This window comes from Eptesicus fuscus, chromosome 3 (assembly GCF_027574615.1).
Source record: "Eptesicus fuscus isolate TK198812 chromosome 3, DD_ASM_mEF_20220401, whole genome shotgun sequence".
NCBI classification, from domain to species: domain Eukaryota; kingdom Metazoa; phylum Chordata; class Mammalia; order Chiroptera; family Vespertilionidae; genus Eptesicus; species Eptesicus fuscus.
The window spans coordinates 79,382,122-79,398,429 of NC_072475.1; the positions used below are offsets into that span (position 1 = coordinate 79,382,122).

The 16,308-nt window shown below is 38.2% G+C and overlaps 1 non-coding gene across 1 annotated transcript; it reads right to left on the bottom strand.

Moving 5' to 3' along the window:
* Positions 1-5,553: 5,553 nt before the first annotated feature.
* On the bottom strand, positions 5,554-5,660 carry LOC114228514 (U6 spliceosomal RNA). Its single transcript, XR_003614658.2, has one exon. It is a non-coding gene; the product is annotated as a U6 spliceosomal RNA (small nuclear RNA).
* Positions 5,661-16,308: the final 10,648 nt, after the last annotated feature.

Genomic DNA, 16,308 nt, shown 5'->3' on the forward strand with positions numbered 1-16,308 from the left:
TGTCTGGCATCTAGTCGGAAAGCGAGGGTGGCTTTCTCTCAGAGGTGCTCGCAGGGATCATTGTTACTGCTTGGGGGCATGGGACACAGGGACATGGAGACATGGAGACATGGAGATACAGAGAAGGCTGACTCGCAGTCATCGCTGCTTGCTTGACCCTGGGAGGCTTACAAAAATGTCTACAGGCTATTTTAAGCTCACAACAACTTAACTTGAAAAACATAGAAAAGTTCTATATTTTTACAGCTGCCCCCCCACCTCATTTTATGTTTTTGATCTCACAATTTACATCTTTTTACATAGTGTATCCGTCAACAAATTATGGTTGTTAAGATTATTATTTATTTTAAATATATTTTATTGATTTTTTTACAGAGAGGAAGGGAGAGGGATAGAGAGATAGAAACATCGATGAGAGAGAAACATCGACCAGGTGCCTCCTGCACACCCCCTACTGGGAATGTGCCCGCAACCAATGTACATGCCCTTGACCGGAATCGAACCTGGGACCTTTCAGTCTGCAGACCGATGCTCTATCCACTGAGCCAAACCGGTCTCGGCAAGATTATTTTTAATACTTTTGTATTTTAACCTATGTGCTAGAGACATCAATGATTCCCACTATCATTACAACATTAGAACATCCTGAATTTAACTATATATATTTACCTTTACCAGTATGATTTAATACTTTCATATATCTTTCAGTTACTAGTTAGTGTCCTTTTCTTTCAGACTGAAGAAGTTCCTTTAACATTTCTTGTGAGGCTGCTCTAGTGGTGATCCATTTCTTCAGCTTTTGCTTCTCTGGAAAATTCTCTCTCTCTTTCAATTCTGAAAGACAACTTTGCTGGGTAGAATATATTTGATTGGCAGTTTTTCATTCTTCAGTACTTTGAATATATCATACTACTCCCTTCTTGTCTACAAATTTCTGTTGAAAAATCTGCTTATAGTGGTATGGGGGTTCCCCTGTATGTAACAAGTTGTTTTACTCTTAAAACAATTTTTTTTATTGTCTAAAGTTTTATATATGTCTCCTTTTACCCAATTGACCCCCGCCCTCATCCCTTCCCAGCCCAGGCAAGCCCCCACAGCCCAAGTGTCTGTGTCCATTGTTTATGCTAATATGCATGCATGTAAGTCCTTTGGTTGCTCTCTAACCTCCCCCACCACCATTTGTCTCTAGATCAATCTATTCTTGTTCATCAAATTATGATGACCATTATATCCCACATATGAGTGAGATCATGTGACATTTATCTTTCTCCGACTGGCATATTTCACTTAGCATAATGCTCTCCAGTTCCATCTATGCTGTTGCAAATGGTAAAGGTTCCTTCTTTTTAATAGCAGTACAGTATTCAATTGTGTATATGTACCACAGTTTTTTAATCCACTCATCTGCTGATGGGCACTTAGGCTGTTTCCAAATCTTAGCTATGGTGAATTGTGCTGCTATGAACATAGGGGTGTATATATCCTTTCTGATTGGTGTTCCTGTTTTCTTGGAATATAGTCCTAGAAGTGGGACTACTGGGTCAAATGGGAGTTCCATTTTTAACTTTTTCAGGAAACTCCATACTGTTCTCCACAGTGGCTGCACCAGTCTGCATTCCCACCAGCAGTGCAGGAGGGTTCCTTTTTCTCCACATCCTTGCCAGCACTTGTCATTTGTTGATTTGTTGATGATAGCCATTCTGACAGGTGTGAGATGGTACCGCATTGTCATTTTGATTTGCATCTCTCAGATGATTAGTGACTTTGAGCATGTTTTCATATGTCTCTGGGCCTTCTGTATGTCCTCTTTTGAAAAGTGTCTATTTAGATCCTTTGCCCATTTTTTTTATTGGATTGTTTATCTTCCTTTTGTTAAGCTGTATGAGTTCTCTGTAAATTTTGGAGATTAAACCCTTATCGGAAATATCATTGGCAAATATGTTCTCCCATCCAGTGGGCTTTCTTGTTGTTTTGTTGATGGTTTCTTTTGCTGTGCAGAAGCTTTTTATTTTAATGGAGTCCCATTTGTTTATTTTTTCCTTAGTCTCCATTGCCCTAGGGGCTGTGTCTGTAAAGATATTGCTAAGACACATGTTTGCTATTTTGTTACCTATGGAGTCTTGCAGGATTTTTATGGTTTCCCATCTTACATTCAAGTCCTTTAGCCATTTTGAGTTTGTTTTTGTGTATGGTGTCAGTTGGTGTTCTAATTTCATTTTTTTGCATGTATATGTTCAAATTTCTCAACACCATTTATTGAAGAGATTATCTTGACTCCATTGTATGCTCTTGCCTCCTTTGTCAAATATTAATTGAGCATAATGGCTTGGGTCGACTTCTGGGTTCTCTGATCTGTTCCATTGGTCTATATGTCTGTTCTTGTGCCAGTACCAGGCAGTTTTGAGAAAAGTGGCTTTGTAATACAGCTTGATATCTGGTATTGAGATCCCTCCTACTTTGTTCATCTTTCTCAGGATTGTTGCAGCTCTTGGGGATCTTTTTTTATTCCAGATGAATTTTTGGAGAGTTCTTTCTAGGTCTGTGAAATATGCCGTTGGTATTTTAACTGGGGAATGCATTGAATCTATAGATTGCTTTGGGTAGTATGAATATTTTAATTATGTTGATTGTACCAATCCATGACCACGGTACGTTCTTCGATCTGTTCATGTCTTCCTCTATCTCTTTTTTCAGTGTCCTGTAGTTTTCCAAGTACAGGTCGTTTACTTCCTTAGTTAAGTTTATTCCTAGGTATCTTAAATTTTTTTGGTGCAATGGTAAATGGGATTATTTTTTTAATCTCTCTTTCTGTAAGTTTACTAATGGTATATAAAAATACCATAGATTTCTTGGCATTAATTTTGTATCCTGCTACATTGCCAAATTCCTTTATAAAGTCTAATAATTTTTATGGAGTCTTTAGGGTTTCTATGTACAGTATCATGTCATGACAGTTTTACCTCTTCTTTTCCAATTTGGATGCTTTTTATTTCTTCTTCTTGTCTAATTGCTATGCCTAGCACTTCCTGTACTATGTGGAACAGAAGTGGTGAAAGTGGGCATCCCTGTCTTCCTGTTTTTAGGGGAAATGGTTTTAGTTTTTGCCCATTGAGAATGATGTTGGATGTAGGTTTATCATATAGGCTTTTATTATGTTGAGGTATGATCCCTCTATTCTCACTGTGCTGAGGGTTTTTATCAAGAAAGGGTGTTGGATTTTGTCAAATGCTTTTTCTGCATCAATTGATAAGACTATGTGATTTTTATCTCTCAATTTGTTCATATGATGTATCATGTTTATTGACTTGTGGATATTGTACTATCCTTGTATCCCCGGAATAAGTCCTACTTGGTCATGGTGTATGATCTTTCTGATATAATGCTGCATCCAATTTGCTAGAATTTTGTTGAGGATTTTGACATCTATGTTCATGAGGGATATTGGCCTGTAATTCTCTTTCATTGTGTTGCCTTTATCTGGTTTTGGTATTAGGGTGATGCTGGCTTCATAGAATGAGCTTGGAAGTGTTCCTTCCTCTTGAATTTTTTTAGAACAGTCTGAGGAGGATAGGTTTAGTTCTTCTTTGAATGTTTAGCAAAACTCCCCTGTGAAGCCATCTGGCCCCAGGCTTTAGTTTGCTGGAAGCTTTTTGATGACTGCTTCAATTTCCTCCACAGTTATTGGCCTTTTGAGATTTTTAGATTCTTTCTGATTGAGTTTTGGTAGGTCGTATTTTTCTAGGAATATGTCCATTTCCTCTAGTTTGTCTGGTTGTTGGAATAGAGTTGTACACAGTATTTTTTTGCAATCCTTTGTATTTCTGTGGGGTCTGTTCTTATTTTGCCTCTTCGTTTCTGATTTTGTTTATTTGGGTCCTCTCTCTTTGATTCTTTGTGAGCCTGGCTAGAGGTACATTAATCTTGTTTATCCTTTCAAAGAACCAGCTCTTGGATTCATTGATCTTTTGTATTATTGTTTTTTGTTTTGTTTTTTATGTCTCTATGTCATTTATTTCTGATCTTTATTGTCTCCCTCCTTCTGCTCACTCTGGGCTTTTGTTGTTGCTCTCTTTCTAATTTTTTTCAGTTGTATACTTAGATAATTTATTACCAGTTTTTCTTATTTTTCAGGTAGGCCTGTAGAGCTATAAACTTCCCTTTCAGGACTTCTTTCACTGTGTCCCATAGATTTTAGGTTGTTGTGTTTTCATTGTCATTCATTTCCTGGATGTTTTCAATTTCTTCTTTGATCTCTTTGATAACCCAATCATTGTTTAGTGGCATGTTATTCAGCTTCCAAGTGTTTGATTTTTTTTGATTGTTCTTATTGTAGTTTATTTCTAATATTATGCCATTGTGATCTGAGAAGATGCTTGATATGACTTCAATCTTCTTGTGTTTGGAGAGACTTTGCCTGTGACCCAATATGTGGTCTATTTTTGAAAGTGCCCCATGTGCACTTGAGAATAATGTATATTCTGTGGCTTTGAGGTGAAATGTTCTGTAGATGCCAATTATGTCCATCTGATCTAGTGAGTCATTTAGATTTGCTGTTTTTTTGCTGATTTTTTGACTAAAGGATTTATTCAGTGATGTCAATGGGGTATTAAAGTCCCCTACTATGATTGTATTACTGTTGATCTGACCTTTTATCTTCCAGGAGTTTTTTATGTATTTGGGTGCTCCTGCATTGGGTGCATATATGTTTATCAGGGTTATATCCTCTTGTATCAATCCCTTTAGTACTATAAAGTGCCCATCCTTATCTCTTGTTATGGCCTTCACTTTGAAGTCTATTTTTTCAGATATAAGTACTGCTACCCCAGCCTTTCTTTTCATTTCCATTTGCCTGGAAGATATTTTTGATCCCTTCACTTTCAGTCTGTGTGAGTCTTTTGTTCTGAGGTGGGTCTCTTGTAGACAGCATATACCAGTATATGGGTCATATTTTCTTATCCATTCAGCCACTTAATGTCTTTTGATTTGAGCCTTTAGTCTGTTTATGTTTAAAGTTATTATTGATAGGTATTTGTTTGTAGCCATCTTTAATTTTTGTGTCTGTGTTCTTTCTTACCTTTTTATTTCTTCTTTTTACACCAGTCCCTTTAGCATTTCTTGCATTGCTAACTTAGTAGTGATAAACTCCCTTAGCCTTTTTGGTCTGTGAAGCTCCTTACTTCCCCTTCGATTTTGAATGATAGCCTTGCTGGACAGAGTATTCTTGGATTCAGTCCTTTGCTTTGCATCACTTTGTAAACTTCCTTCCATTCCTTTCTAGCCTGATTTCCCAACAGATGTGTTTCTGTTGAGAAATCATTTGGTAATCTAATGGGAGATCCCTTGTATGTAACTTTCTGCCTCTCTCTGGAAGCCTTTATGATTCTCTCTTTGTCCAGAACGTTTGCCATCATAATTACAATGTGTCTTGTTATGTGTCTCTTCAGGTTTATCTTGTTTGGGACTCTCTGTGCTTATGTGACTGTTTCTTTCTCAAATCAGGGAAGTTTTCTGACATTATTTCCTCAAATAGGTTTTCTGATCCTTGTTCCTCTTAAAAATATAGAACACTTCATGAATTTGTGTGTCATCCTTGTGCAGGGGCCATGCTAATCTTCTCTGTATCATCCCAATTTTAGTATATGTGCTGCTGAAGCAAGCGCAGTAGTCAACTTTTATTATATCTTAACAGAAAACAGGTTTTTGATAAACTGTGTTCTAATCTACTAGAATTCATTTAACTAGCAAAATCTTATGAAGCTTCAATCTACAGTATGATTTTATTTATGTTGTAGATCTATATAATTTATTCACTTCATCTCTAGAGCCTTGTAGAGTGATAGAAGTCATTCACTCAATGGTAATTGCTCATTAAATATTTGATGTATGAATAAATTAATACATAAAAATTAAACTCTCACATTTATTATAAGGCCATTTCTATAGAGGATATGGAATTGAAATAGTAAAATATAATTTATTAAAAATTCTAGGGTCATAAAGATCACGTATTTCAAATTCACTATTCTTCCAGATAAAAAACAAGACCCAGAAATATTAAAGAATTTGACTGATTGTACTTTTACTAACTAGAATTGGAATCCAGGTGCCTAAGCCACCTTCAATTGTTTGGACCCTTAACACCAATGACTCATGCTAGATACTTTTAATCCAAAAAAAAAAAAAATGTTCTAATGAAGGATGGAAATGTAAAGAGAATTACATAAAATAGAACAAACCTAAAGATATTGTGAATTTCAACAAAGAGATAAAACATTAAAAAGTACCATAGATATATGACAGAAATAAAGAATACAATAACTGAACTGAAAAATTCAATAGAGGGTCTCACTCATATGTGGAATCTAATGAACAAACAAACAAACAAACAAACAAACTGATGATCAAAATATATCCAAAGACACAGGAGCATGGAACAGACTAATGAACCTCAGAGGGAAGGGAAGATGTCAGGAAGAGATTAACCAAAGAATATCCTATCTAATAAAGAGGGAATATGCTAATTGACCTTCATGTCATTGCAAAGATGGTGGCACCCACAGCCAATAAGGAGGGAATGTGCTAATTGACTGCCATGTCCTCAAAGATGGCAGTACCCACAGCCACAAGATAGTGGCACCCAGTCTCCTCATCTCCCCATCTGCCCAGAGCCAGCCCGAGATGCAGGAAACTCTCAGATGGCAGCTGCCCAGCTGCCCAGGGTCAGTCCAAGGTGCAGGCAAGACTCGGATGAAGGCTGCCCAGATGCCCAGGACTGGCCAGAGACACAGGAAAGACTCGGATGGCAGCTGCCCAGCCACCAGGGCTGCCCAAGGCTCAGGTAACCAGGGCCGGCTGAGGCTTGCGCTGCCAGCAGTGGCAGCAGCAGAGGTATGATGGGGGCGTCGCCTTCCCCTGATCACCGGTCACCTCCTGCTCCTGAGGGCTCCCAGACTGTAAGAGGGGGCAGGCTGGGCTGATGGACCCCCCCTCCAGTGCATTAAATTTCATGCACCGGGCCTCTAGTATATGCATAAATGCATAATCCATGGGCACAGACAATAGTGGAATGAAGGCCTATAGGGGGGATAGGTGAAGGGTGGAAGGAAGTCACTGGGAGGGAAGAGAAGACATCTGTAATACTTTCAACAATAAAGATAAATTTTTAAAAAACAAAAATTCAATAGAGGGTTTTCATAAGAGACTAGATCAGGAAGAAGAAATATCAGTAAATTAAAAGACATGGCTGAGGAACACACACAAGCAGAGCAGCAACAACAAAAAAATAAGTAAAGATAACTCAGGGGACTTATAGGGCACCATCAAGTAGACCAATATTCATATTATGCAAATTCCAAAAAGCGGAGAAAGGAAGAACAGAGCAAAAAAGTTAAGCAAAGAAATAATATCTAAAAATTTTCTAAAGCTAGAGGAAAAGAAAATCAATATCCAGATACAGGAAGCCTAGAGAGTTGCAAATAGCATGAATGCAAAGAGACCCATAATGAAACAAATAACATTAAAAATTGTTAAAAGTGAAATAAAAGGGAGGAAATCGTAAAAATGGCAAGAGTAAAAAACTTGAAACCCAGAAATCTATGACCATTTTATACACCAGTAATGAACCCTCAGAAAGAGGTGGTCAAGAGGGAGGTTGCAAGTGTCTTTACACTGTCTCTTACCTGTTCTTCATTTTTTTTTTTTACATAAGTAGTCTACTCCACTGCAATTATAATGAACATTAAATATCCTGACCCTTTTATTAATCAGTAATATATTATACTGCCTGAAGTTGGAAATATTTCCAGTTACAAAATCTAATATTGTATAAAAACCAATAAAGAGAGATAATTAAATCTCCTGTTACATTGACTTGAATTGGAGATATTTCCAATTTTAAAATGTAATATTGAAGAAAAACTAATAAAAAGAGAGATTTAAAACTTTTCCTGAATATAAAGTTAAAATGTTAAATAAACTGTGCAACTTACCATAAGAACAAGTCCAAACTAATGTCACTTTTTAATCAATGTCAGTGCTTGTGCACTTTGTTTTTGAAAGAGTCTGACCTTTAAGAAAAATGGGGGTGGGGGGTGGAAGGGGTACTTAAAAGTAATTTAAACCTTTACTTAAATTTGTCAAAGTTTTTCCAAAGAGAATTTCACTTATAGAGAAAAATAAAATAGTCTCTAAAAATCCTCATCCATTTTTCTCCCAATGTTCCACATTGAACAAATTCAGCTGCCCCAATCTCCTCTAATCCTTCTACAAAATACCCACAAGCTCTTCTTCAAAACTCAACAACCCATGTTTTCTCTTTTTGACCTTCACACAGGGATTCTTTTCTCCCATAAACAGGATACTATGCACAATTGAGGAAGGGCTGGTGCAAATTTAACGTTATGATATTCTGTAAGACAATGCCTGAATCCCATAAGAAGAAGAGAACGTACTGGCTGCTAAGACAAACTCCCATTCAACTTTTTTATTTGGGTCCCCACAATCCTATGGAAATTCAAACCAGGCATTTTCAGCTCACACTACTGGCACTGACTGTCTAAGGTTTGAACTTCAGGGTTTCAAAACAAGACTTTGATGCCAACTTGTCCCATGGCGAGAAGAAAAGCAAATGAAGCCACAGAGACGTGCCAGTTTTAATTCGATTTCCATCTCAGCTACCCAACCCTGGTATGAAAATAAAACCTCAAACCCAAATCTCTTCTGTAGTAACCAACAAAAAAATGCCCTCTCTCACTTCCTCCCCCCACAAAAAAGCCTTCAGAATTCTTCCAAACCCAACTGGTGAATGTGATCAGCTTCTCAGAATAGGGCTGTGAATCTCCGTGTCTTTTCAGGGCTGGACAGCATGGCGGGGACGCATAGCCTCCGTGGCAGAACCTATGCATGGCTACAGGGAAGAGCTAGGGAACTGAGCTTTGGCTTGGAATATGACACTCAAATTCTGAAGACAGAATTTGTACCTAATCGAATCTAACAGCTTTAGCAGGGCCTTTTGGGTAGAAATGTTTTCACTTCAAACCAGTGCCTCCATAATTGATTTAACATGCATTGGGATGGGCGCAAAAAGACCTGAATCCTGAGCTTAGTCTGGTTAACCAAAACAGAAACACCAACACAGGATACAACGCTATGCCAACAAGTCCAAAATATACAGGACATAGGAAAAATTAAGGAAACACAATAAAGGATTTATCCTGCCTTTGGGGCAGGATAAAAGATGTGTGCTAATTTCCAAATAACACTGTCTTTTCATTTTATGTGCAAAAATTTCCTAACAAAAATTCCAAGAACTAAACTGACTTTGCATTACAGTGACTTTTTATGTGAAATGTGTTTTTCATGAGGAAACAAGGAAATAGCACATAATCTAAAAAATATAAAAAAAGTTATTTAGATGAGCTCTGATAAGTAAATTACAACTAGTGTTTAGTCATAGTTGTTGATGTGGTAAATGTCCACCAGTTCCAGGACTCTGTCCTGCTGAGAATGTCCCCATGTTCTTTCAATTTCAAAGGAACTTTTCACAATGTTCCTCAATTAACTCCCATTAATTCCTGCTCTTACTCATTTTTTCCCGTAGAACAGAGCTTTAAGGTGACCTTCATGGTCAAAGTTTTTATTTGGAGGAAGCAGATGGATAATACAGAGTTGCGGGGATGACGTAAACAATGGTTACAGGATTACACAATGAACCAATAGGGATTACACAGCAAAGAGAATTTCCCAGGAATCTAACTTGTCACTACTGTTACTCTGCTCTCATAAAAAAATAAGCCAGCCAAACTTTTTGAACATTTGATATAAGCAAAAGAATTGAAATGTGTAGAAACCCATATTTGGTGAAAAGAATGCACGTTAATTAACCTCCTTAATTAATCATTAATTCCTTTTGTTCTTGTTGTTCATCTAAGCATCCTTATTAAAACAATTTTAAGATGATGTGTTGTTCTGAATTTGAAAACATTTATGCATGTGTATTCACCTGGATTCAATGTATGTCAAAATTGTGGCATACTGGTTCTATTTTTTTTAATTTTTAATTTTTCAATTACAGTTGACATGCATTATATTAGTTTCAGGTGTACAGCATAGTGATTAGACATTTATATAACTTACAAAGTGATTACCCTGATAAGTCTAGTACCCATTTGACAATTTTAAAACTCTTTTTATTTTCTTATTAATGCTACAATATCTTAAAGAATCCCAGATATGTCATTTCATCCCAATAAATTTCAATATGCATCTCTAAAAAGAAAAAAATATGAGGATGACAACAATCCCACCCTTACAAACTTTAATAACAATCTTAAACAAATAGAAAAATAAGAATTGACTCCTATGTAGCCACCAGCGAGATAAAAAAGATGTCAATATTTGGCTTTACTTGCTTTAGTTAGGTTTTTTCCCTTTTTTTGAAGAAATAAATCATTGCAAACACAGTCAAGTTCCTCCTTTTTCACTAGTTTTCCAGGTGTAGCCTGCCTCTTAACCAAGATAGTAAAATGCTTTATAAACCAAGCCACACCAAATTTTTACTATACCTTCTGCAATTGTTTTACTTCAAATAAACCTGCAAAAACCTCAATCTAGCAATAATCTTTGTCATTGGGTCACTTCTAGAAGAACTAGACTGTCCCATTAGGCTTTTAAAAATTATCACACATTTCCTGAATGTTTTAGGTTAAGTTTTATGGTTTATCCCATGTTTTTATATCTATCTGTCTGATCGACATAAAAACAGGGGTTAAATTATTTACTCTGCAGACTACCACCATGTCTTTTTTTTTTTTTCATAAAAATTTAGATGCATTTAATTGGTCTTGTCTGGAACTTTCTCATCAATGAATCAACGAATGACAAGTGCTGGCAAGGATGAGGAGAAAAAGGAACCCTCATGCACTGCTGGTGGGAATGCAGACTGGTGCAGCCACAATGGAAGACAGAATGGTGTTTCCTCAAAAAACTAAAAATGGAACTCCCATTTGACTCAGTGATCCCACTTCTAGGAATATATCCCAAGAAACTAGAAACATCAATCAGAAAGGATATATGCACCCCCATGTTCATAGCAGCACAATTCACCATAGCTAAGATTTGGAAACAGCCCAAGTGCCCATCAGCAGATGAGTGGATTAAAAAAACTGTGGTACATCTACACAATGGAATACTACGCTGCAGTAAAAAAGGAATTCTTACCATTTGCAACAGCATGGATGGAATTGGAGAGCATTATGCTAAGTGAAATAAGCCAGTCATAGAAAGATAAATATCACATGATCTCACTCATTTGTGGAATATAATGAACAACATAAACTGATGAACAAAAACAGATCCAGAGAAAGAGGAGCATTGATCAGACTGTCAAACCTCAGAGGGAAGGTAGGGAAAGGTGGGGGTGAGGGAGAGAGATCAATCAAAGGACTTATATGCATGCATATAAGCCTAACCAATGGACACAGACACCAGGGGGGTGAGGGCATGAGTGGGGGGGTGGGGGCAAAGATAAGGACACATATGTAATACCTTAATCAATAAAGAAAAAAACACTTAAAAATAAATAAAGCACTAGGTATACTAGAAAGAAAGAAAAGAAATAAGGAGGGAGATGAGTTAAGAAAAGAGGAAAATGGGAATATATCTTAAGATGCAAGTTACCTAAGAATTTTCATTTATTTAAGTTACTCAAAGTTGAGTAGAAAGCAGCTCAATGTGGACCTATAATCTCTGAAAATGATGAGCAGGTGATTGACCAAAAACTCTTTGGACAACAAAGATCATAGCCAAATCACAGAATAAAAAATGATTCAGAGCTTGTTTTATTTTTCTCTCTCCTTTTCACTTTGCCAGGCTGCTGTTTGTCTAATTCATTGTATTTTACAAGAGAGACAAACTGTACATGAGTCTACTTACATCCCGAGTTAAAGGAAGATATTAGTTTAATTAAATCAGGCACTTACAGAAAAGCAAAGTGTTTGCTTTTGAGTAGGGCAAGCATACATTGGTAGATTAAGAACACAATATGACCACTGATATGAAATTTTCAAATGATGTTCCTGGTCATTTGGAGAGTGAGGGAAAATACCAAACCCCCATCCATTTAGCTAGTTAGCCCAGAGAGAAGCTAGCCTTATCTCTGTGATTTCATGATGTACTCACTACATCTATGACCCATATTGAGCTACTTCCCCAACTTACTGATGGTTGATTACTTTAGTCAAACTTGAGTAACCAGGAGGAGGGAGCAACCAAGGGCAGCTTGGGACCAAGGAAGCAGTTTTCTCTACTTGCCTCACCTTTCTACCTATTCATATATTCTGCTAAGTTGGATGGTACATTGCAAAAAATGCTAAAGATCTGCATGTGTAACCCAATAAATGTTCTTTTCTTGGTACTCAGAAATTAAGCTTAAGGTATAATGTACTGTTCTAAACCATCTAAATACTTCTAAGTTTGGTCCTTGTTCTCAAAAAAAAAAAAAAAACACCCAATGTTTATCTTCAACCAGTTTTCTGTATGAAACAGTATTCAGGACAAATAGATCACATCAGGTTTTAGCTGATGGCACAATCATCTTTATTTTCACAATTGTAAAATATAATCTGTTAAAATGGGTTAATAACCCATATTTTTATTCTTATAATTCAAATGTTCTTTAAGTGGAAATGTACCAAAAAGGATATCAAAAGAGGTGTTTTGAAAATAAGTCTCCCACTAACTATTCTTTTCCTCTCAGGGTGTCAAACTTACCTATAAAATAAAAATATTGGACTACATGATCTGTTATTGTTTATTATGCAAGAATTGCATTTATACTTCCTGGTGTAATCTTCATATCTCTTTTTATATGCATAGTATAGTCTTTTACATAAAAAAAAATCTATTCACTTCTGTCTATCTTCACTTCATCCCTCCTACTCCAGGCCAACATCATGTCTAATCTGCATGACACAACAGCTTTCTAACAGTTTTATAGCCCTCCATTTTTGTCCCCTTCCACTCCATTCCTACACAGAAGCAAGTGTTCTTAAAACAGAAGTTGAATTATGTTAAGCTCCAGCTTAAAAGCCCTCAATGGCTTCCCATTGCATTTAGAATAAAATGCCCTACAAAACAACCTGCAATTCCTCATGACAGCCCCAGCCCACCACTCAGTCTCACCTCTCCCTGCCATTCTCTCTCCTCACAGTGCTCTAGTTACATTGGTCTCTTTTCAGTTTGACCTAGTTCTTCCTACTTCTGAACTTTTACATACGCCCTTCCCTTTGCCTGACACACTCCTTCTCATCCATAGGGTTTCAGCTAAAATATTATCACAAAGTGTAACCTCCACAGACAAGCCTTCATTGATATCTCTACCAAAAACATTGCTCCTCTCTCCTATTGTTTTCTATCTCAGAAACTTATTTCCTTCATCAATTTTATCAAAATTTTAAATGACTTAATTTATCTACTTATTGGATTTTGGTTTGGCCTTTCCCTCTATATTGTCTTTCTGTGCATATTTGTCCTGGTCAGGATGACTCCCCCAGTGCCTTGAATGGTGTCTAGTACATGTAGACATTCAATAAATATTTGCTGCCCTAACCGGTTTGGCTCAGTGGATAGAGTGTCTGCCTGTAGACTGAAAGGTCCCAGGTTCAATTCCAGTCAAGGGCATGTACCTTGGTTGCGGGCACATCCCCAGTAGGAGGTGTGCAGGAGGCAGCTGATAGATGTTTCTCTCTCATCAATGTTTCTAACTATCTCTTTCCCTTCCTCTCTGTAAAAAATCAATAAAATAAAATCCTATATAATAATAGACAAATATGCAAATTGACCATACCTCCAACACACCCACAAGCCACACCCACAAGTCATGCCCACCATCCAATCAGAGCGAGCATGCACATTAACCCAAACCAAGATGGCTACAACCACAGAGAGCAAGGTTTCCTAGGTAACAGAGGAAGCCAAGCTTTCCGCTTGCCCTTGCCAGGCCTAAGCCTCCACTCAAGTACAAAGTTTCAATTATAGAAGGTAAACAAATTCAAACAAATGGTGGCAGAATGGAGCTTGAGAGAGCAGGCCAGGGTTGCCACCGGCAACAGGGGAAGCAAAGCTTTCTGCACACCCTAGCCGGGCCCACCCGCTTAAGGCAACAAAGTTTCAATTATAACCCCAACACAAATGGCTGCCGGCCTTGGAGGGAGCCCCAGGCTTGGCTTAGCTCCAGGCTACAAAGTTTCAATTGTAGAAGGAAAATAAATTCCAGATACCAGGGCCTCTGCTTGGATTGCCAGGGGGCGTGGCCGGCCTGAAAACCACCACAGGCCCCTCACTCAGGCCGCCCCACACCCCAAGGGAACCCCCACCTGATCCAGGACACCCTTCAGGGAAAACCAGCTGGCCCCCACCCGTGTACCAGGCCTCTATCCTATCTAATAAAAGAGTAATATACAGATTGATCATCACTGCAACACACAATATAGCTGCCCCCATGTGGTCAAAGATCTTTCCCCCATGTGGACACAGGATGGCCACCACAAGATGGCCAGCAGGAGAGGGCAGTTGAGAAGTACCAAGCCTGCAAGGGAGGGCAGTTGAGAGGGACCAAGCCTGCAAGGGAGGGCAGTTGGAGGTGATCAACCCTGCAGGAGAGGGCAGTTAGGGGTGACCAGGCTGGCAGAGGAGGGAAGTTGGGGGCAAACAGGCTGGCAACAGAGTGGTTAGGGGGTGATCAGGCTGGCAGGCAGAAGCGGTTAGGGGCAATCAGGAAGGCAGGCAGGCAAGCAGTTGGGAGCCAGCAGTCCTGGATTGTGAGAGGGATGTCCGACTGCCCGTTTAGGCCAGATCTTGGTGGGATCGGGCCTAAACGGGCAGTTGGACATCCCTTGAGGGGTCCCATATTGGAGAGGGTACAGGCTGGGCTGAGGGACAACCCCCCTCCGTGCACGAATTTCGTGCACCGGGCCTCTAGTAAATAAATAAATATTTGCTGAATGAATAAGTGAATCCAGGATGGAGTGGAGGCTACTTCTCTGTTTTACTCCACGCAGCATCTGTGTATATATGTATCATGCATACAAGATTCTTAATACACACAGAGAGGATAGTGACCTAAGCTGAGTTAGTGGAAGAAGTAAAGGAAGGCTGATTCCAACATGGCTGAGGAGCATTGCTCTCCCTGCACATGTGTGGAGTAACCCTGCTCCTGAGCAATTTTCTAAATCGACCACTATGTGCCCTGATTTTACTGTTAAGCTGCTGAAAGTGCCTTACTCTTGAATTGCAAAGCATGAAGGATGCAATTATTTCCAAGCCATTTTTAGAGTCTGCCTTTATCTTCTCCAGGATGGAGAAAATACAGAGGTGGGATAGCTGAATCTCCTCTTTCAGGCAGTGTTTAGCAAATGCCTAATACAGAAGGTTAAAAGAAACAGATTTAACATGGAACAATAATGGCCCGAATCCCATGAAGGTTCCTTAGGAATAAGAGTATAGCACCTCCCTCCATATTCCTTCATAAAAACAAATCCCAAGCATTTGGCAGTTACTTCCCTGGCAAAATGCTCTTCCTCAACTCCCAAACCCAACACTTTCAATTATGTAAAGCCAAGGCATAGTTTTTCTTTTAGTTTTAATCATCAGAGCCATTTTCTTTTTATCATCAAAGTCAATTATATAATTAAAATTATTAACTATTTAAAAATTGAAATGTGAATGATTTCTTTTATTAGCAATGCCATCTTGTTGCCATTATAAATTTCTTAGTTCTGTGTCCCTAAAAACATTTTTACAAGCATTTAAATATGAAATCTGGCAAATTTTGCTTCATTATTTGAAATGGATTCGTAATTTTTACAATTTTTATTGAATTGATTGGGGTAACATTGGATAATAAAATTATATAGGTTTCAGGTGTAAAATTCTTTTTTTCTTTATTGATTAAGGTATTACATATGTGTCCTTATCCTCCCATTGTCCCCCCACCCTCCACTCATGCCCTCACCCCCCTGGTGTCTGTGTCCATTGGTTAGGCTTATATGCATGCATACAAGTCCTTTGGTTGATTGTACAATTCTATAATGCATTATCTGTATATTGTATTGTGTGTTCACAACCCCAAGTCAAGTCATTTTCCATCACCATTTATCATCTTTATTCTCTTGTACCTCCTCCCCCCTCCCGCTTTCCTTCTTGTAATCACCATTCTGTTGTCTGTGTCTATGAGTTTATTTTTTTCTTAATCCCTTCACCTTTTTCACCCAGCCCCAGAACCCCACCCCGCACCCCACCCCACCAATCCAA